The sequence below is a fragment of the Equus quagga genome, chromosome 3, assembly GCF_021613505.1.
Source record: "Equus quagga isolate Etosha38 chromosome 3, UCLA_HA_Equagga_1.0, whole genome shotgun sequence".
NCBI lineage: Eukaryota > Metazoa > Chordata > Mammalia > Perissodactyla > Equidae > Equus > Equus quagga.
Genome location: NC_060269.1, coordinates 39,721,452 through 39,744,787, shown reverse-complemented (window position 1 = coordinate 39,744,787; position 23,336 = coordinate 39,721,452). Strand labels below are relative to the sequence as shown.

At 40.1% G+C, this 23,336-nt stretch overlaps 1 long non-coding RNA gene across 1 annotated transcript; it reads left to right on the top strand.

Annotated features, from left to right (window-relative positions):
* The first annotated feature begins 1,743 nt into the window (after window positions 1-1,743).
* On the top strand, window positions 1,744-22,532 carry LOC124237428 (uncharacterized). The gene is made up of 3 exons (XR_006888002.1): window positions 1,744-1,800; window positions 20,334-20,468; window positions 22,349-22,532. It is a non-coding gene; the product is annotated as an uncharacterized LOC124237428 (long non-coding RNA).
* The last annotated feature ends 804 nt before the right edge of the window (window positions 22,533-23,336 follow it).

Below are 23,336 nucleotides of genomic sequence, written 5' to 3'. Positions count from 1 at the left end.
TCATCAGTAAAATCAACAAGACATTACAAAAAGTTATAAAAGTGCTTTAAATTTTAGAATAAGAATTAGAATATTTAAAAATCTTTAAATTTTAGAAAAAATCAGAATACAAAAAGGAGCCATTGAGAAAAGTCATTCTTAGCCAATTAGGGGAGGCACCGCAAAAAACTTGTGGAGCCTTCTTAACACATTGGGTCACATCCCCAAAGATTTTGACCTGGTAGCTCTCGGGTGGAGACTGTACGTCTATATACTGAAGATGCTGCACTTAAGAGCGATTGCATTAGAAAAATTACTAAAAGAAATGAGGCAATTCTAACAGCATTTATTGGTTAGTAGAATATCTTCTGACGGCTGGTATATATCTTTTGCTTTTACACTTGGTCGCATCCAGAAAGAAGATGGTTACCCACTGCTTATTGTTGCCCAGATTACTCACTTAAGATTTGAGTGGGATCCAAGAAAATAGCCACCTTAATACAAAGCAGAAGGATTGTCTTCCTGTAGTAATAATGTCTCTCATAACTGAGCAGCTCACTTTCCCCACAGTTTTCTAAGTTATGGCTAAGAGCTCCCCGATCTCAAGCCAGAGCAAGAGGGAATTCATATTTCTTAATGACTAGGATGGCATTATTTCTAGAGAAAAATTAAGTGTGAGCATAAATAACTTTGCCAAGTGTATAAAGGATGAAGGCAGACATATCTGAAGATGCCCAGAGATGCAGAACATAATGTTGTGGCTGCATTTGACTCTAAATATAATGGCATCTATTCGCAAAGAGGAAGATAGAATTGTTTTTTATCTTAATTGGGCAAAACCTTAATTCTTTATTTTTTCTTCTATCTTACATAAATGTCTCACACTCTTGAAGTTATCAAGACACTATCAGACAAAGCCAGAAAGGGAGGCAAGTGTGCCTAGGTTTTTTATGCACGTGACCAGAATTCTGAAATAGTTGTTAAACTACCATGTCAGGTAGCAAAAGTTCACTTAACACAAAGGAAAGTGTTGCAATCAAAGAATCATTTCTTTATTAACTTAAAAACACAGAGCGGTAATTGTATGTTACTATTACTTCATGGCCAATTATTCCATCTGTCTGGTTGGAGACCTCGGAAAAGGTCTTGCTAACGCCTGCTGTGAAGGAGAGGACACAGATTCGTTTTCAAGCGGTGATGTTTTCCAAAACAATGACGCTTTGTGGGCTCTCCGCAAATACAAAGTAATCCATACAGAGGAAGTCAGGGATTTGTACTCTCAGAAAAAGAGAGACTAACAGCTTGAAGGAATCCTTCAAAATTTCTCAGGTGGTGTAGGATTTTTATCCCCTGTCTTATTAGGGGTAAGTCAGAAGGACAGCCTTCCTAATAATATCAGGGATGAAATAATAGTAATAGCTGGACAAGAAATGTCCTTAAAGATGAGACTAATTGAGATGAATTCATGACCAGACCTGCGCTGCAGCTCCCATTCTGAGGGCTTCCCTGTAAGCGTGCCTCTGTTCTCTGGGAGTTTATGTTTAAAGTTCTGCAGCGTCTGCCCTAGATCTTTCCAGAGAAAGGCTTGCTAAGCAAGAGCAGAATGATCACATCATTCACACTTGAACTCAACGCGATGAGCACATCTGTTTGTCCTCATTAAGTGCAGCGTAGCGGGCGCTAACCGACGTGCACAGGCAGCGGGCTGGGGCAGGGCCAGGGAGCCAGGAACAGGGCAGGAGAGCTGAGCTCTGCCCGCAGCCGCCCAAGAGGAGCTCTGCAGCCTGGGGAGATCAGCTGCCTGCCTCTCTGAGACCACTGGTAACTTGTCAATTAAAAAAGGCGTTTAGGTAGAGGTTTTTGAGAAGCCCCTGGGGTCCCAGGAAATGCCTAAGGCCACCTCAGGGATCCAGAGGAAGGCCAGACAGGGGCAATGCCTACAGGCCCTTCCCCCATTCAAATAGGGCATCTCTGATTGGATCCTCTCTATATACTGAATTCTAAGTCAAACTGATTTTAAAGGTGTGAAAACCACAGGACTAGCTAACTTTCATATTCTTACTGAGAAAAAGGCAAATTGAGGAGTCTCAGCATCTTCTTTTGTGATTGTAATGGTGGTTAGAAGCATGGGCTCTGGAGCCAGCTTGCTTGGGTTCAACTCTCATCTCTTTTTTTTTTTTTTGTCTAGAGCTGTGTGACCTTGCTCAAGTTTCTTAACTTCTCTGTGCCTCAGTTTCCTCACCTGTAACATGAATGTAGTAACAATGCTTGCCTTATAGTATTCTCCTGAGGATTTGTTGAGGTAATATATGTGAAGCCCTCGGAACAGTGCCTGGCACATAAACAAGCATTTCTTATTGTTATTGGCCCCAGCTAACAGCGAGCTTCTGGGCCAGCATCATTAATAAAGCCACAAAAGGAAATGCAGAAGAGTGCACTCATTCTGTGTAAAGGTGTTTGGGAGCATAATTGGATTTGCTGAAAGTGCCTTTTTAAACGGTACTGTTGGTTTCTGATTCACATTTGGGAAGAAAGCAGAACAGAAGGTGATAAATTCCTTTATGAGAGAGCTTGGCAGAAAGGCAGATGCGACTGTAAAGTTAATTGGTGGATGGGAGGTGGGACTCCTGGGCAAAGGCAGACTCAGGGCACGAGCACGTTCTCCCCTCCCGCTCTGGTTTATGGTGATTAATTCATTAGGGATTCTGAGAGGCCATTCTTGGGTGGCTGCTGGTCCCGTCTTTGCCTAGACAGGGATGAAGTCAGCCTATAGTTTACGGAGTTCTGCAATCCTCTGGAGGGTTCCAGGGACTTATAGAGCGTCTCCAGGCTGCTGGCCAGCACTCTGAAAACTGAATCCCACTTGAATCTTGTGTATCCCAACTTGCTCCTCTCTCTCATGGTTTTTGTTGTTGTCGTTCTCTGTGCAACCTCTGGAGCATGCGAAGTAACCAAAAAAATTCCTTACTTGAGACTCATTTTTCTGGCCCTGCTGGTTTGAGTCTCTGAGAATTCAGTTCCACTCCTCAGCCTCTTCTCTAATTCACAAAGAGCATGGAATGAGATAACACACCAGGGATATACCGAGTTTAAGATGCAGAATTTAAGATTATAAAATGTATCATTATTTTATGTGTCACTAAGAAAGAAACGAATGCCTGCTAATTAAACTCTAACCACAAGCTTTTAAAAAAAATCCATTTGAAAATGCTCCTTCAGGCTGACTTAGACACAGATTTTTAAAAAATCACATATCACTTTTGTGCGTATGTAAAAAGGAAAATATCAAGTTAGGGTATTTCTAGAACTTCTTTGCATGCAGAGTCTGAGTCTTCTGAATCACTTTTAACCCTCGGTCAACAATATCTCTGTGTTTCTTCACGTAATGTCATCCTCTGTGCCGTCAGGAGCAATGGGTATGTAGGATGTCAACGTCAAATCATAGTGTACACTTGCTGAAGACGTTGTCAGGGGCCTGGGGGCTCAGCACAGGTGGAGGCAACCATGCACGCCTCTCAGCTGAAATGTCCTATGAACAGCTGTGACAGGTCTGTGCTTGTGCCAGCGATGACATCTCCTTCATGACGGCCACCGGGCCAGCAGTGACTGTAAGAGGCATCCCGATTGAAGGAACATTGAAATGTGAAAAAATGTGCATCTTAGGATCCACAAATTGGTAATAGAGATTTAAACTTGTTTCTTTAAGAGGATGGGTTTAATTCTTAGGAAACATTTCAAGGATTGTTGAAAAACTGCACCTCGTCCTATCAGTGAGAAGGTGCAGAGTGAATTTTTGCCCTTTTCTAAGGACTTGACAATTCCTCCAATTGAGGGATGCTGGAGGATCAGAAGATTCTAGAGGTGAGAGCCAGCCTTGGGAGAGGACAATTGCTCCTGTGATGTGTTTTACATTCACCCAAAGCGTCCTCCTCTTAAATAAGAGTCATTTATTTGTGTGATGGCATTGTTATTCGCTGTTAAAATATAAATACCCTTAAAAAGGTCATTCAGTGTTCCTCCGCCTGATTAATGATTTCTCCCTTCCAGAGTGGATTTTACCACAGATTTATTTAAAGGAGCCAACCTTTTAAAAATAAAAAAAATCTCTGAATGTTTCAACAGCATAAAGCTTAGATCACAAAAGAACACATATTGTATGATTCCATTTACATAAAATGTCCAGAATAGGCAAACCTATAGAGACAGAAAATAGAGTAATAGTTGCCAGGGGCCAGGGTGAGGGGGAAATGGGAGTGACTGTTAATGGGTACAGGGTTTCTTTTTGGAGAGACAAATTGTTCTAAAATTAGATTGTGGTGATGGTTGCACAACCCTGTGAATATACTAAAAACATTGACCTGTGTACTTTAAATGGGTGAACTCTGTAGTATGCGAATTACGTCTCAACAAAGGAGTTTTTAAAAAACACTTAGAATGAGTCGTGTGTGTTTTAAATAACCTAAACAGACGTTCTTTTTACGCTTATCTCAGTAATATTTATTTAATAAAAACTTAGAATTATTTTGTTCAAAGCAATTCCACAGACTCAATAAAGCGAAATGCTAGGGGATGTGACAAAGAAGAGTTGAGCTCTGCTTGGAGGAACCCACAATCAAGGAGCAGCAGGAGAGAGAGACATAGACATAAACAGCTCCGGAGGACGTTGGAAATATTCTGAGAGGCTTTGACAATGTTTCTTGAACTCAGGATTTGACTTGGCCTTGAAGGCGTTGGACTTTGATAGGTAGGAGTCAGGGGATAGGACAGGGTACAAATGTGAAACAAAGAAATGTCTCAGATCCTTTGCAAGCTGAGAGAGGCTTTCTTGGAAAGAGGCCCCAGTCCAGGTGAGTTCATGGGTCCAAACCGCCGAGAGCTTCTCCAGGCAGAGTTGAGGAATCCATGAGCCAGGGAGAGTGAGGGCGGGTGGAGTCAAGACAGAGGAGGTTCCGCGGCTGAGGGGGAGAATGTTGTCAGCAGGATGGACCAGGAAACGATGTGAAAGGACTGGGGGACTTCAGCCGGGTCACTCAGCCAGTTGCTGGTGCAGATCGTGAACTCAAATCCAGCTTCCTAACTCTCAGCTCAAACACCACTCCTCCAGGATGAATGTCATAGTACGTTCCAGGCCATCCCCAGCAATGGCCACCGGTGGTCTTGGGAGATTGCACCCCAGTGGACAAATGCAGCCTTTGGAAGGCTGAAAGACAAAAGACACGGAGATGGCAAAGTTAGAAGCTTCCATTGGTCCTTTTGTTTCTTGCTTCAACCTCTTCCCTTAGGATCAGAAGCACTCATATTAACATCCATTCCTGTGAGTGTAGAGTAAAACCCACTTTGGCAGGAGCAAACCTCCACGCCCCTGTTCTCCGAGGGATGCTGCTCACCTGGTCTGTCCGCTCCGGAACCTTGACTGCAATTAACAGTTGGATCCATGGAGGACAGCTTCCTTTCTTTAACAAAACCTCTAGATTTGTTTAAAATTTCAGGTCTTTATAAAGACCCTCAGAATAAGTTGAGATTTATTGAATCCATACTCTGGCAACCAACAACATAGGGTTAACCAAATAGTTTATGCAATCAAAAGTATGTGTACTAAATATACGAAAATATAGAGAACAGTTCTGGTGCTAACTTTTAATCCCTCCGCACTGAGCATTTAATCGGATTCTTAACCAGATTTCAGTGAGGTTGCTGTGGCCGTGTTGGCCTGTCAGGATCTTTTCTTTCCCTGAATGTTTGCAAGTAATCCCCTCCTAGGCGGCATGCTGTTCCTCATCCACGATTGTAGTCGTCAAAATGGTTATTTCCTTGCATGAAGTCTTTTCATTAATTTTCTTTCTCCATCTACAGTTGCCCAAGGTGCTGCCTTTAAGAAGGGAATCTTCATCAACTGTGTTTCTGTTGGGGGCCAGATATGTACGTATGTAGAGCAGAAGGCAAGTGTTTCCTCCGTCAATACACACGCTGCGAGGGCCTCCAGCAGCCACCTGTTATCCGGGAAATTCTCCCTCCACCCCCTCTCTCTCAATAGATTCTTTGCTCTGTGTTGAGCTGTCCCTGTAAGCTCTTGGAGAAGTAGAGAGGATGTTTATAACTTCTAGTTTTAGTACTACCTAAAAAAAAAATTGCCTATCCTTCCCAGAAGTTATCAGCTGATATAAACACCCTGGTTTTGCTGTTGAACCTTCTCTGTGTAGGTTCTGCTCAGCTTCTGTTCCTCGTGTGGACATCTTTGCTTCCTGGGGCGGTAACCCTGCATACACATGCAGGCACACGTGCCACTTCTGCTGTGGGGATTATTCGTTTTAAATGAAAAGCTGGAAGGCCCGCTTGGCCTCTCAGCCCAGCAGTCGGCCCTGATTTTGTATCTGAGTTATTTCCTTCCTTGATAAATTGACATATGCTAATATAATGCTATAACCAAAGATACATAATTAATTCAAACAATAAATATTCCTGTCCTTCTCTACTGTCATGGTGGATAATAAAAAATTCACACACATCTTTATAGGTAAAAATAATAAAAGAATAGTATAAATTAACTTGCTTTCTAGTCCCCTAATGTCACTCACTGAAGACACCTTTCCTTCAAAATATTTGAATAGACTGGCTAATTCACACTATGCAAATTTTAGACTGCTTACCAGATTAACGAAGGGGAAGGAATTTGAACCAGATGTTTTTCAAAAATGCTTTCTTCATAAACCAGGAAAGGATCCCAACTGTGAGAGAATCCCAGATGTTTGAAGGTTTTATCTGAATCAGTTCCGCGATGATAAAGACCCTCTTGTCACTCATTTTGTCAGATCAAATGACTTCTATACTGTGACTGATAATTGAACAAGAGTGGCTTTGGCTAACACCATTATTGACATTATCCTTCCCACAAACACCAGGAGAGGAAATTTTTGAATTCTTAAGAATGGTCACGCTCTATGACTCTTCTTTGATTATTTCTGTCAGCATCTTCAGTTAAACATTTCCAACAAATGTACAAATTAACGCCTCTCTTTCCTTGTAGGCCAGTTAGTGGAGAGCACTCTTGCTTAAAATCCTCTTAGTGGCCTGTATTCTCAAATGGTTATAAACCTAAAGACTTCCACACCCTGGAAATACCTTTTAAATCTTGAAAGTTTAAATAGTTCCCCCCCTCTTTTAAAGCCAATTATCTTGTGTTCAGAGTTTGTAAATTATTCATTCAACAAATATTAATGTATTATTAACTAGTGAAAGGATAAGTGGCAGAAGCAGTTGATGGTCAATAAACAGATAAAGAAAAATATGTAATTAAGTATGTGATAAATGCTATAAATGAAAAGATGCAGTGGGATATTAATGGTGCGTGCATGTGAGTAGTTAGGTAGAGGGACGCCTTTTGGAGGAGGTCACACTGAAGCTGAGGTCTGAAGAATGAACAGAATGTTGGCAAGCAAGGAGTAGGGGAGGAGGGTCCCGAACAGAAGGAGCAGTAAGTACAAGGCTTTGAGGCACAAAAGGCGTTGGTGTACTCAGTCAGAGAGAGGAGTTCAGTGTGGCTGAGAGGTACAGAGCAAGGAAACAAGTGGGACAAGATAGGAAAAGGGGACGAGGGCAGATCAAGTGGGCCATGAAAGAAGTTTAGATTGTATTGAAAGAATAATTCATTTAAGGCTGTCAAACAGTGGTGTGTCATGATTCTATTCGTGTCTTAAAAAAATTGCTCTGGCTGTCTTTCGGCAGGAAGCAAGAGTGTGAACAGGGAAGTCAGTCGGGCCACGACTGCAGTGATCCGGGACAGGGTGGAGAATGGCTTACAGCTGGGGAAAAACTACCGAAGATGAGAAGTGTTCAGGGAACCTGAAATGGCTGTATTCACTGAACTCGAGAGAAAAGAGGAAGGGAGGAATTAAGAATGACAGGGCTTTTTAAACTTAGCCATGGGATGGAAGATGGTACCACTCACTGAGATGGAGGGAAACTAGGAGAGGGAATGTTCTGGGGTGGGGACTGGGTTGGATCAAGAGTTTTATTGTGGAGATACTGAGTTTGAGGTGCCTATGTGGAAAGTTCTGATTTCTTAAGGATGGTCCTGCTTTCCACCAGCATCTTCAATCTTCAGTTAAACAGGGAAAAGGTGAGGAGGCAGTTTAAGCAGGGTGAATATAGGGGGTAGATGAGCCTAAAGGAGAAGTTCGGGGAAGTATTTAAAATCATGGGACTAGATGAACTAGGGAGAGGATGTTGTGAGAGAAGAAATGAGGGCTCCAGTTTGAACCCTGGAAAACTCCAACGTTTAAAGAGTGTTGAGGAGAAGAAATCAACAAAGAAGCCTGAGGAGAGGCTGGAGAAGTCGGAGGGGCACCAGGAGAATGTGGAGTCAGGAAAGCAGACAGGAGAGGGTTTTAAGAAGGCAGAGATGGTCTTTCATTTCAAGAGGAGAAATTTTAATTGCGTGGTAGAAGCGGAAGCCATATGGGATCTTGGGAGAACCCAAAGTTCACGGTGGTTTTAAATGCTCTGTTTAGTCCAACTGTGTATGAAGTTTAGTTTACAAACTAAGATCCCACTGACAGGCACGAATCCAAAAGTCAAGCAAAATATCTAATGTCCTGCAGGATCCTTCATTCCTGGAAGGAAAGAGGAATAAAAGAACTTAAGCAGAACTTATAACATGAAAGATTTGGCAATGTATATAGTAAATTTCAGTAAACAGATCAAAGAACAAGTTTTTGTTAAAGTGGGTGGATTTATTTACTGTTAAATATTTCTGCATAAAATGAGTGCAACTATATTTGAACCATGCATGTGGGAGGTAACATGAAAAAATGAAGTTTCATTAGTTATGATATTTACATTTTTTAAAAAAGTATGTTTATATTGCTACTATATTATCTTTTTCTAAAAGAATGAAAAAAAATTTATTCCACGTGACATGGAAAGAAAGTAACTCAGGTTTCTGTAGTTTCTGTACATTTTTTGACAGATGAGAACTCCCCAGACCAGATAGGTATGGAGCGACCCTAGGTCACTGAGTGAGACGGTGTGGGAGGACCAGTAACCGGTCTTTCCCATTAGTGTGTATAATTCTTTTGCCACTGTTTCTTTAGAATTACAAAGTAACCAACCCCCATTACTCTACAATCTGTTTCTCATCTTAGTCCCTAACTTCTTTGTGACAAGATCAGAGTTGGCTGTCAAAGCAGCACTATTTATCTGCATAATTTCCCACTTTGACTTTTACTCCTAAACGTGTTTCCCTGGGTTTGTTTCTCCTGGTGACTGAACCATCATGGCTTCCCTGGCCGCTGTCCAAGCCCCAGCTGTACTGGCTGAGGATGGAAATCAAGGGAGGCAGTTGCCTTACTGTTATCAGCTAATACTTTGTTACTTAATTCTTGGCACCTGCCCACCATGAGCCAGCAGAAAGAATCTCAGTTAAGTTCCTGAGGTCAAAATTGAAATTGGACAAAGGAAAAGAGGGAGGGAGAGGAACGCGCATGGATCTTCACCGACCTCTTAGCCCATTGCTTGCTTAGGTCAATCTTAACATCAGTTTTTACTTAGTAAGCATTTATTGAGTGCTTTGGGGTGGGGATCACTGTGTTTGTTGCTGGCCAGATTCTTAAAGGGGCTCACTATGACTATAAATTATGAGAAATGAAATAATGTCAGGATATGTGTCCTTTTGAAATAACTCTAAGAAAAGTAATAAAAATTGCCACTGCTTTTGTAAAATTCAGAAAACTCCCACTATGCTCCTTGGAGCCCGGTCTAACCCCTTTTGCACTCTCTACCCACTCAAATAGAGGAAATTGACAAGATGAGAGGCACAGAGCTTTCAGATTCAAGTATGTTTCCAGAACCCTTTGCATGATCTGAGGTAGAAGTTATTCAAAGGATTATAGAAAAACAAAATCTCCCTCTTTTAACTTTAAAAAACTGTTTAGAATATCTTTTGTTTTTTAGTATAGTAATTATTTCTTATTCCTCATTTTTAAATATATTTTAGAAACAGTTACTTCTCCTCTTAGTTACTGTGACATCCATTTATATTTGAAAGAATATCATCCAAGATCGACAGTAATGATGCTGTTGAAAGGTTGGTCATTCACTTGCATTGAGAAAAGACAAATTTTTAAATGGCATGTTCAAAATGTGTGTAAACATCTTAAAGAAGGCCGTCCATTATGACGTTACATATTCTCTTTTGGAATAACCTGATTTTAAAGCTCATTTCTCTTCTATGCCATTTCTTATTGCTCCCTTTGCACAAAAGATTCTCAAAAGGATGGAGGGAAAAAAAATCTTTTTTAAAATGATAACAAGATGTTTTATAGAAGTTTAGTATAAAGGCAAAATGGCTTAGAATCTAGACACTTAGATTAAGCCTGCCCGAGCCTCAATTTCCTCTTCTGTATAATGGGGGATAATAAAGGTACCTACCTCCTAGAGTTATTGTGAGGTGTGGAATAGATAGCAGCTAGCATTAATAGAAAGCTACATTTGGGGTTGGATGCTGATGTGTTTTGGAGGGATGATACCCCAATTGGAATGCTAAAGATAGCTCAAACCTGTAGGGCTGTACATGTATTTTTTGATTCAGTGACCAATTCACATTCAGTATTCTAGTTTGTAAGACGTGAGAGACAGTGCAAAGCATTTGTGGAAAAAGAAATCTTACTGAAGTCTTCTTAATTCATTTATTTATTCAGCAAATACTTATTGAAACCTACTAGTGTATATCAAGCATTGCGCTAGGTGCTGGGGAGTGAGCTAAATTGTTTCTGATCTCATTGAACTTGGTCTAATGGAGGAGACTGTGATTAATCAAATAACCACAAATAATTAATACAATCAATAAAAAAGGTATGAAGAAAATTTTGACTGTATTTAATCTTGGAGACTAGAGCAGGCATTGACAAATATACTTGGGCAGTCTAATTGCCATTTCTCAATCTCAATCTCTTTCGTAATTGATAGTTTGATGTTGGTACTTGGGCTCACTTGTTTGCATGTGGTGGTGTTTGTTAAAATAAGCTGTACCAAATACATCTCGAATTTTCAAAGTTGGATTAAAACATGGACTCATTAAATGGCAAACTGATGAATCTCTGAAGCTATAATTTCATGTCATGGCCATGCACACATTTTCGAGGGGCAGGAAAGTCCGGACAGGAAGCCTGGGGTGGAGCTGGAAGAGTGAAGACCTAAAGAAGGCAGGACAAGGTTCCCAAAGCAGCTATCAAGCCCCCTGGATCATGACACCCTGAATCAGAGTGACAAAAGGAGAGAGGCAGGACCACAAAGATTAGGTCATGGCACCCTGGAAAGCAAGTCCTCATAAAATGGTGCCCATTTTGGTGTTTTCATTTGTATTCGAAGAATTTATCCAGAACACCTTCTCCGAGAAGTACTTTTCAAACAGTAGATCATGACCCATTCGTGAGTCACAAAATAAATGTAGTGAGTACCCACCAGTATTTTTGTAATGAAATAGAAAAACTTAAAATAGAAAATGTCAGTGTCCGTTGTCTGTAGTAGGGGTGACATCAGATATGTTTGGGGGTGTATATGTGTACTGAGTGATTCTCTGGGGCCCAGAGCCTGTTCAGAGGTGGAAATTCCCTGAGAAACATGCTGCCCGCTAGTTTTCTCAGAATGTGGACCTTCTAAAGTTAAAACCCTCTACCAAGCAAGTTGGGCAGGGATGGGGCCACAGAGCAGAGCTCCTATGCAGGCTGAAGCTCAAGGATCAGTTTGAGCTAAAGATGGCGTCTGAACGTGGGGGCTAGTGCTGCAAAGGAATAATCCAGAAGAGATGTCCGTTGAAAGTGAATGAGGTGGAGACCGAATCAAGGCACCCACCTACTGTGATGGGAAGGAAATGTGTAGGTTGGAATTGCTGGTATTTGGCCGTTTTTGACCTGCAAAAATGTCAGTCGATTATATTGAACTAGTAGGTGGGTGGCCTTGGAGAGGTGGTCTCCTTTAGGACTTCACCTGTGAGTGGGAAAGCCGCTGATAACGGAGACAATTGGGAGTGGGATTAAACCAAGGGCTTACATCCCTATTTTCCTTGCTGGGCTCTTTGCCCTTGAGCAACTGCTCTCCGCACCTGTCAGCTGTCTGTAACTGAAGCCATTGTCTCTTAAACAAGGTGTGCTTAGAGGTAGTTTCCTTCTCTCCTTAGCACCTTTATGACTAAGACTGTTTTCCAAATACTGTAAATGTTTTCAATTTTATTTCCCTACTTGATAAGATACTTCTTTTACTGAGTTAAAAAAAATTAAGTTAGCACAACTAGGACCTGAAAGTAGAATATACAACTATGTACTGGAGGGCACTGGGCAGAAGAAGCAGAAGAAAAAAATTAATTTATATGAGGACATTTTCGGAAGGATCAAGGGCTTGATAATTTTATTTGCACACACAATTTCTAACTTCAGATCGCCCCACATTGTTTTTGGACGACAGAGTGGATTCTCCAGGTAAAGGAATGGATAGTTGGTCTTCCTTAGAGTTCTTTTTTTTTTTTTAAAGATTTTATTTTTTCCTTTTTCTCCCCAAAGCCCTGTGGTACATAGTTGTATATTCTTCGTTGTGGGTCCTTCTAGTTGTGGCATGTGGGACGCTGCCTCAGCGTGGTTTGATGAGCAGTGCCATGTCCGTGCCCAGGATTCGGACCAACGAAACACTGGGCTGCCTGCAGTGGAGTGCACGAACTTAACCACTCGGCCATGGGGCCAGCCCCTTCCTTAGAGTTCTTAGAGCATTCCAAAGAGGATATCTTCTTCTTCTTCTTTTTTTTTTTTTTGGTGAGGAAGATTGGCCCTGAGCAAACATCTGTGCCAATCTTCCTCTATTTTATATGTGGCAACCCTGCTACAGCACGGCTTGATGAGCTGTGTGTAGGTCTGCACCTGGGATCGGAACCCATGAACCCCGGGCCACCAAAGCGGAGTGCGCAAACTCAACCACTACACGACTGGGCCAGACCCCAAAGAGGACTTGTTAATGTTGAAAGAGGAGGAAAAGTCAAGGGGCGACTTTGTACAAGTTTGGCAAAACTGTGGTCACTTTTTGCTGAAAGTTTAACGGTTGGTGGAGAGGGCAGTGAGAGAATAGGCTCTTAGCTGGGGATATGCACAGAGAAGCTGTGAGGGAAGAAAAACTACTAGTCATGAATGCTGCCAGCTTTTAACCTGGGCGTGAGTGGTGAGGAGCAGGGTGGTTATCTGAGGAGGTGGAGGAAGAGTCTAACCCAGGGACCCCAGAATGTGGCCTAAACTGTCAAGACACAGATGGCTGATCTCGAGGATAACCACTTGAGTCTCTGTCCTACTCTTCAAGAACTTGAGTTCTTCCAAAAGTTTTTCATGGTCAAGTCCAAAGGCCTCTTTATTTCACGTGTGGAGAGAGAGATATTTCTTTAAAACACTTACATAAAATTTTTATGTTGTAGAAAAAGCACATGCTTAGAAATGAGACAGACCTGGGTAGCATTTTCTTAAATGCTCACCACAGACTTTGAGCCCTTGAGTAAGATAGTTAACAAGTTAGGAAACTCAAAAAGCTGCAGTTTCTTAACCTGAACATAGGGGAAATAATACCTCTTTTGTAGGGTTGTTGTAAGGATTACATAAGATAAGGTTTATAAAGTGCAAGGCCATTGCAGGACACTTAATAAATGAATTTAGTATGTATGGTATCATCTTTCCATTCCAACAGGCAGTTAAAGGACAACCACAGCAGAATTTGCAATTCTTTTAGAAGCTAGTGTTGATCACAACATAAACATTTAGGGCACATTTACAGAATTTATAATTTAAGATGGGATTTTTTAAAGGCTTTTATGAAAGTGTTGCATGAAGTTGCTTAGACAGTTATGTGAAAATTCTATGTCAAAATCAAGGGAAACGGATCCAGTTTTAATTCTTGAGTGATTAATCAAGTCTATGAATTATCCAAGTGCTTTGCTTTTCTTCCTTTCCACTTCTGCTGTTTAACTTTCTCTGTTTTATTTCATTTTGGCTTCTCTTTTATGGTTCATGTGAGCAAGCTTTGGAAGAAAGGCTTAAAAATTATAGACATTTTAGACTTAGCGCTAACCCATACCTTAGGGATTATCTAGTCTAGCATTTTCCAGCTGTTACTCATTCAAAAACAACATGTCAACATTTTGTCATATCCTCATATCATTTACTTAATATTTGTTTTTATGTTGACTGGCTTTTAAAAAACGTAACACCCACTTTATTTCTAAGCAGGAATATCATAAACATCACAGGTTTGATAGGCTAGTAAAATAAATACATAACTTAAAGCAGTGGTCCATGTGCCACCTGAAATCATCTCAGGTGCTACCAGTGGTATGGGTACCACACTTGGGTAAACGCTGACCACATACACCTCTCGTTTGATAGATGAGGACCCCGAGATCCAAGGAACGGGAGTGAGTTGCCCTCTCCTGAGTCCCTGGTGATTGCATTCCAATAAAAGTTTTGATATGTTGAAGAATTTGGTCATTAAAAACCATTCAGTGTTTCAGATGTTCCAACTCTCTCTTTCCACACTTCCCGTATGGTCCCCAAGATCCAAGAGAATGGGCAAAACAAGGACTGGCCTTAGCGAAAGAGAAAGCACTGCTTATTTATTATATATAGCCCCTTCAATAAAATATCGAGATGGGTCCAGGGACAAAGAACTAGATTTCGTAATTGTTGCTCTCTTAAAACAATTTTAATAATCGTCTAAACAGATCCAAAAGCTGAAGTGTGTTTACGTTTTTGCTTATACCTGTTTATGGGGTTTATTCTTACTGACCAGATTAAGGTCGGCAACACTGGCCTTCTCCTGACCCTGAATCCTTGTTCATTGAAACCCGAGTGTTAGTTCCTGTTTGCACCATTGTACCTTGTTAGAGAAGGTATTTCTATTCTCCAGAGAGTGAACAATAAGCTACTGTATGTTTGGTCTCTAGAGTTCATTTCTTCATGTTTTCATTAGTTTTATTCATAAGATTCTATTAGAGTCAATTGTTAAATTGCTGGAAACGTCCCCAACAAAGGACAAAAAGGTTCTTCTATAAAACAAGAACAGCCCATCCCCTGCCCAGACTTGAAGGACCATAAATTAGGGTAATAAATTGCAGACTATAAGCAAGTAAGTTTTCTTCCTACTCTCCTAGGGGCCTGGGATTCGTGAGTCCATGTCTAAAACTAGGTCAGCAGCATAGTAAAAAAATCCTACTAGGTACAAGTTTTGGAAAATTGCAGTCCCATCTAGTTAAATCAGTGTCCATTACATTCACTTTGATATATTCAGGTTATCATGTGTAACGTAAAATAATTGAAATAATTGTTATAATTGTTAATAATATCTCATTTGAGAGATTCCTCTTTTTAGAAAATTCTCGTTCCTGGTAAAAAGAACAATTTCTCAGTTTTTCCTGGAGGTTTCATTTGACACAATTCCATTGCAGAGTCACATTTCCCTAGTGTTTTGAAAATCCTAGAATCCCTTTCTCTCTATTTTGAATTCAAGGAAGCATTTGAATATAAATCTATTTTGATTCATTGTTACAAAAAGGACATAATCCAAAAAGATGCAAAATTTGAGGGTAGGCCTGGTCATGTAATTTCTAGCCAACAACATAAAAGCAAATACATCACTTAATATTTACTAAGAATTATGTACCCAGAGGGGGTTAGTCACTAACAAAGACAGGAGCACATGCAATTCTATGTCAAATGAGAAATTTGAGCATATTCATTGGAGCAAGCCTTAATCTTTCATCAATTGTACAATTTTAAATAAAGCGACATGGGGGAAATTATAATAGAGTGAAGAAAAGAGGCAATTTGGGGGAATTATAATGTATTGAAAACACATGCCAAATTCTCCCCTCAATACTGATGAATGGGTTGGAGTCCCACACTATCTGAGCTTCCCGTTGGTTTTCCATCCTACATCCTAGCAAAGTCTGAAAACAGCAACGTAAGGAAGCTGGGATGAAAACACTGCAAAAATATTTGTTTTACACTACACTGGATGTTTATCTTATTTTAAATTAAATGTTCTCTAACAGACAGCTGCTTAATGGCCCTCATGCGCTCCCCCTCCCCCTCCTGTGATTTTTGCCACAGCATTTCCCTAAACGGCCAGAGTGGCTTTTGCTATTCTTTGAATTCTTTAAAACAAATGGCCAACCATCTCTCTAACACACTATTAGAGCCTTCCCAGAGAGTTATAAGCCCCTCTATTACACATTAATGCCTCAATCATTCCATGAGCTTCAAGACAATTTCCCAACTACTTATTTACATTGAGTACTTTTCTGTGCAAACGCAGAAACCAGCTGCCATTCCCTTTATACCCTTGTAATGAGGCAGGAGTGTGTAAAACAATGCATGATATAAGGAAAGGGCCCCTTTCCTTCCCATTGCACCTGTGGGAGAACTCATTCAAGAACTGAGGGACCCTCCAGGGGACACAGCCCCCTGCCTGGGCTGCAGCCCCAGCCAATGGCACCTGCACAGTCCTTTCTTGCTGTGGATAAGAACACTCCTGCCAGGCTATGCCAGCTCTCATCACTTGCATTTAAAAACAAGACAGAGGATGAGACCTCTGACTTAGAACCAAGAGTTGTGCTCTGACAGCATCTTTGTGAATTGTGTAATTTTAAATAAGCAATATGGGGACATTAAAATAAAGTGAAGAAAAAATGCAATTTGGGGGAATTATAATGTATTGAAAACACATGACAAATACTTCCCTCAATGCTGATGTATGGAATTAAACCTCTCTGGTTAGCCTTCTGGTCCTTTGAACTGGACATGTTTTTCATCCACTCCTTGGACCCTCATCTGGACACTTGGACTCTAAGCCTACCTTTGCCTTCTTGCCCACACAGAACCCTTAGTGTCTCTCAGTAGCTAGCTTGCCTGCTCAGAGGTCACAATTTGTCATTTCCTCTAGGTCGGTCAGATGCCTCCCATCTTATATCGGCTGGTTCCTCGCTCTCCCTCCTCCTGCCTGTGGCCTCCTTCACAGTCAGCTAAGCCGAGTCAGCCAGGATGGTGTCAACCAGGGACATCCTTGGTCCTGGTTCTCTCTAGCCTACCCTTCTGCCCACTTCCTGCCATCTTATGCTGACTCCTGTCCAATTCCCCAATTCATGAATTAAGGAATCCAAATGTAGGTTAAAATTCTAGCCCCAATTAAAAAAGAACCATGTAATTTTGTTTAAAATGTGAAAAATGTAAAGTATTTAGATAATCAATATCCTTGAAAGCTATCATTTACTCAGAGGAATTAATAGTTAAAGCCGATGAGTATTTCTTAATATTGTATTCTGTAGGGAAAGTGTTCAGATCATCTGTCTGAGGGGGGAAAGTAGAGAGAGGGTGGCAAAGACCAGAAAAATGCAAAAAGGGCTGGAAAATGGGACCAATACGAAAGATGAGAGGATGTGGGATATTTATCTGTGAGAAGAAATTAATTTGCAACTTCACAACTCCCTTGAGAATGTGATGTTACTACATGGGCATTGGATTGTATTGTCCTCTCATTTCCTCTGTTCAATAAATACTACTGAAGGGACCAAAAAAAAAAAAAAAAAAGAATAGAAAAGAATATATTCATTCTAGTGCTTACTGAGGGTGGATCAGGCAATGACTTAAAAGGCATACCATGGAGATAAGGAAGAGTTTCTTGAGAGTTGCCAGACCAGTATTTCCCAACACCCTTATTTCCTCTCCTGTGTCAGCAGGGCCTAACCCACATTGTCTAAGGATAAGTCATGAACTGTTCCCACTCTGAGACCCAGTAATTCCACTTTGAAGAACATACTCCAAGGACAAAGCAAAAAAATAACATCCACAAATCTGTTTATAGCAGCATTGTTCAAATTGTGGTGACATCTTTTAGGGGTCAGCCCAGCCCGTGAGCCATCCCCTCTTCTCTAGGAACTTCTCCTACGCACCATCCACAGGGATGGGGCCCTGGCAGCCATATTTGTATTGGAGAATCCCATCTTCTGATGTACAACTCCACTGGAGACAGGCCTATTGCAAGCTAGGATGTGGAACTGCAACAGAGAATTACAGGTTTATCTCTGCACGTGGTCAGGGTAGTAAAATAAACTCGACTTGGGGGTAACTCTATTCCCCTACAAGGGGAGACAATCAGGGTAAGAGAAAGAAGAATGAAATAGATTCACCAAGAGAAACAGAGATAAACAAAGAATGGACTGACAACCTTCTGGCTCCTTGCAGATGCCCAATTGCATTTCTACCCTTTGACTCCATGACACACACCTCTATCTTTATAATACATTACATTTCAACTTAAAGTAACTTGAGTCACTTTTGGTTGCTTATAACCAGAGTCTTAACTGAGATGCAATAATAAAAAATCAGACGCAACTCAACCCAAAGAAAGAAAATGATTAAATAAATTATTGTATGTTAGCATGATTAAATATGTTTTAAAGTGATGAAGTTTCAAATTGTCTGCATGGAAAAATGCAAGCCATAAGGCAGAATGAACATATTGCTTGCAACTTTTAAATTGTAGATTTAGGAGGCAGGCCCCGTGGCTGAGTGGTCAAAGTTCCTAGTGCTACTTTGGCTGCCTGGGTTTGTGGGTTCAGATCCTGGGTGCAGACCTACTCTACTCATCAGCCACATTGTGGAGGCATCCTGCATACAAAGTAGAGGAAGACTGGCACAGATGTTAGCTCAGGGCTAATCTTCCTCAAGCAAAAAAAGAGAATTATTGGCAACAGATGTTAGCTCAGGGCGAATCTTCCTCACCAAAAAAAAGAAAAGAAGAAAAGAAAAAGAAGAATTGTAGATTTAGTTAACAAGGACTGGAAGAGTATACAAAGTAATGTAAACAGTTACTAAGTGTATGGGATTTTTGGAAACATTATTTGTATAATATCTTTAAAATAAAATTTAGACCACTGGCATTTTGAAATAGACTCATTTGAAGTAGATTCATTTAGACCACTTCAAATCTTTCCCAAAATATTCATCATCCTGATATTGATATTCCCCATCAGTCTTCACTCAAAACTTAGAAGTTGTCCTTGATTCTTTCTTTTCTCCAAGGAGCTTTTTATTGGGGAACAGTATTTGGAAGTCACAATTCCGGGTGTGATTTTAAAATCATCCTTGCTTTTATGCGTAGAATGAAATAAAAGCAAGTTGAATGGAATCGGAGAAAGCGGTTAGGTGGCATGGTAGTCTACCTGGACTACCAATAAAAGGAATCAGGACTCCTTAGAGATTAAGCTGATTACAAGTCTGGGGCAAGAAATGTAAAAGACTAGCCTGGAACATCTTGCCATACCAGGTAGCAGTGATGCAATCCAGGACTGCTGAGGTCACGTCCAAAGGATTCAAGAGGTAACTTGAAGAGACTCCCACTGGCCCAAGATGGGATAATTAAGTACTGATAAAAATAATAGTTGAAGAGATTGAAATAAATCAAGGTGTTTAAATTCATGAATTCATAATGATATATATTTTTAAAAAACCTTTGAGGGATATTACATGGTTATCTATGTAGATAATCTCAGGGAATCATTAAAAAAAACTCTAGAATTAGTGATTATAGCAAGGTTGCAGGATGCAAGATTAATATAAAAAAGTTAATTGCTTTCTTACATACCAGCAATGAATTTAAAATTAAAAACACAATGTCATTTACATTTGCACCAAAATAAAATACTTAGGTATAAATCTAATAAAATATATTCAAGATCTATATAAGGGAAACTATAAAACTGTAATAAGAGAAAGCAAAGATCTAAATAAATGGAGAGAGATTCCATGTTCATGGATAGGAAGACTCAATATTGTCAAGATGTCTGTTCTTTCCAATTTAATCTGTAGATTCAATACAATTATAATCAAAATCCCAGACCAGTTATTTTCTGATTATCAACAAATTGATTATAAAATTTATATCCTTTTGATACTAAGGAGCCCATCCATTATTTTCAAAACTGGTAAATAAAGGAAAAGAATGAAGCAAAATAAAAGTAAGTCAGATATGTCATTTTCCAGATTTAGACCTTTCAGCTGTTTCAAATTGCACTTTAAGGCCATGCTTAATCTGGCATCTCATCTTATTTCATGCCACTTAGCCCCTTGTTTACAATGTTCCAGCCATATAAACCTTCAAATAAGCTCTGTTTTTTCCTACCCTAGGCTACTCCTTCTCATGCTTCAGATCTCAACTTAACTTTTCAGAAGGACCCTCCCTGACCATCCCAGCAGGAAATCCTATTTGCTTCCTTCCTAGAAGTTACCAAAATTTGTATTTATTTTGTTTGATCACTTGTTTTTCGTTGTTTCTCCCAGTAAACTGCAAGTTCCAAGAGGGCAAGGATGCCTTGTTTATGCCCAGAATCTACCACATACATACACTCCATAACTATTTGTGGAAAGAGTGAATGAAGTTATCCATCAAGTTGAGACTGGGTGATTTAAAAACAGGTAAAACCCTCAAATAAACCAGCAAGGGTGCTTGTGGGATCTCTGGGAAGGCAGAGATGCCAAGGTCCATGTGGGTGAAAGAACCAGAAGACTAGGAATAGGAGAAATTGATTTCAAGGAGGAAGAAGGTTATTGTGGAGTTTAAGAAACAGGTGTGATCACCTGGGGATATTTGGGACTTTGGGAATACTTTTATGGAGGGTGAAATTTCAAAAGTTGTAAATATCAGTTTAAAAATAAAAACTGTAGAATTTCTAGGCTTTAGCCTTTTTGTTCTCAATTTACAACTCTCAGCTTGCAGATAATAAATAACAGACATTTCATTATGCAGTTGGCTATGGCATTGGGCCAAATAATTCTAAGAACTTTTATTATTGTATCTGATCTCTCATATGTCATGATGTGAGCTTAGGTGTATGTATAGAAAACCCATCACAGCTGTATTTTGTGCTTTGACAGCTTTGACAATGACCCAGTGCAAGTTTATCCCTTATGATTAGGAGCACCATGATAAACTAACATACCAAACGCTCCTTCTAATATTTTTCTTTCTTCTTTTTTTAACCAAGAGATTTCCTGAGGCTAGTTATCAGCAAAACCTGTGATTATAGTTTCTGAAAATTAAGACTATGGTAATTGAAATTCTTCATAAGAATGCAAGGAAGCTAGTGGGTTCTGAAGAGCATATAAGGTTTTTTTATCTGTCTTAATCAATCAAATAGTATAAAGACGTTACAGAAAATTTGGAAAATCAAAAAAAAGATGAAGGAGGGGCTGGCCCTGTGGCCAAGTGGTTAAGTTTACACGCTGTGCTTTGAAGGCCCAGCGTTTCACAGATTCTGATCCTGGGCACCGACATGGCACCGCTCATTAAGCCATGCTGAGGCGGCGTCCTACATAGCACAACTAGAAGGACCTGCAACTAGAATATACAGCTATGTACTGGGGAGCTTTGGGGAGAAGAAGAAGAAAAAAAAAAAAGGAGAAGAAGATCGGTAACAGATGTTAGCTCTTTAAAAAAAGATACAGGAAATCAGACATAATCAATCCCCATCATCCCAATATTATAAATCCGATATATATTTGCTCATATGCTTACTGTTTCCTAGTTGTAATCTCAGTGTACATATAAGTTTTTATCTTGAATTTTTCCTTCATTCTAAAGCAGAAGGCAGATAATAAACATGCAAATAAATAAGATAATTTAAGATAGATATAGTTAATGTGAACTAAATAAAGGAGAGGAATGTGGCATAAGAAGTCAGGGAAGTTCTCACAAAAGTGTCATTTGAGATGGGACCTGATTGACAAGAACAAGGCAACCTTGTGAAGGTCTGGGCCAGGGCATTCCTTGCACATGAGGTAGTAGGCTCAAGGACCCAGGACAGGCATGAACTTTGAGGAACAGAAAGATGGTCAATGTGGGTAGAGTAAATGAGCAAGAGGAGCATGGAGGGAAAGCAGTTAAGGGAAGGAGAGTGTGCGTGAGAGAGAGAAGAGAGGATCCTGTGGGACCACGTAGGGCACGGTAAGGAGATTATTTCTTGGTCTAAGAGCAATGTGAAGCTGTTGTAAGATTTTAAACAGAGCAATGACGTGTCTGATCTAGATTTTCGAGTACTCTGGTCACCAAAGACATTGTACAGAAATCGTTTCTGCATGAGTGACGACACAAATGCCAACGGCTGAATACCAACTCACACTGGCTTAAACATTCCTAACTGTGTGTCAAGAATGCTCGTGTAAGTGGAAAATATAAGGGCTTTAGGTAGGGCTGTATCCAGGGGTCCAGAGGATGTCCTCAGACCTTTATTTTCTCTCTCATTAATTCTGCTTCTCTTTGTTGCCTTCATGCTCTCCTTCCGCACTTCTGAACCCAGCCAGCAGGGGGTACAGCTGCCAATAGCCCAAGATCATCCAAACGAAAGAGAGAACCTCTGTCTATCTTACATTTGGAGAAATCTGGGAAAGGATTCAAACTGGTCAGGCAAGTAAAATGTATCCTTCCTTTGACCAATTACCATGTACAGGGGGATGTTACATTATCAATAGTCCAAGCCGGGTCATAATAGCAGTTAGCAGAGATGTGGTTGGGCCATCATGATGTACATCCCCACCAGGATCACACAAGATTGGGGAGGATTCTCCAAAAGAAAGAGATGCTGTTGTCAGAAGGAGATTGGTAAGCATGCTGGACAGAGGAGGGGAAAAAAATTAAAACAGTAGCTGCTCTGCATGGTCATTGTAGTTACGTAGTAATCTTATTTTTTGCTGAATAATATTCTACCATATGTATGTTTCATTCATTCATTTTTTTGTTGTTCAAACTACCATTTGCCAAGATCTATACTTTATTGAACCAATTTTTGATTGTTATATAATTTGGTTGATTCCAGTCTTTTATAATCATAAATAATATTCTATGACTGTCCTAGGGCATATGGCTTTTTCCGTACTTGCATTTTCTTCATCTCCAGAATAGGGACCCTGGGAAAAAAGGGCATGAGATTTTTTGTTCTTCTTGATATATTTTGTCAAATGTATTACTTTCTAAAAGGTTGTGTCCATGTGAAATGCCACTAGAAGTGCATAAGCATATCCATTTTTCTGTCCTTTCTACATTAATGAGTATCATCGCTCTTTAATTTTGCCAGTTTAATAGGTGAAAATGACGTATCTTTGTTTCATTTGTTGCTTTTTAAAATCACACTGCAGGTGAAAATTTTATGTTTAAGACTAGTTGTAGTAGCTCTTCCATAAATGTTTTGAACACGCCCTTTGCTGATTCATCTATTAAAATCTTAGTAATTTTTATATCTATTTATCTGAACTTTTTAGACTTATTAGTCTAAAGGACTGAAGGATGGA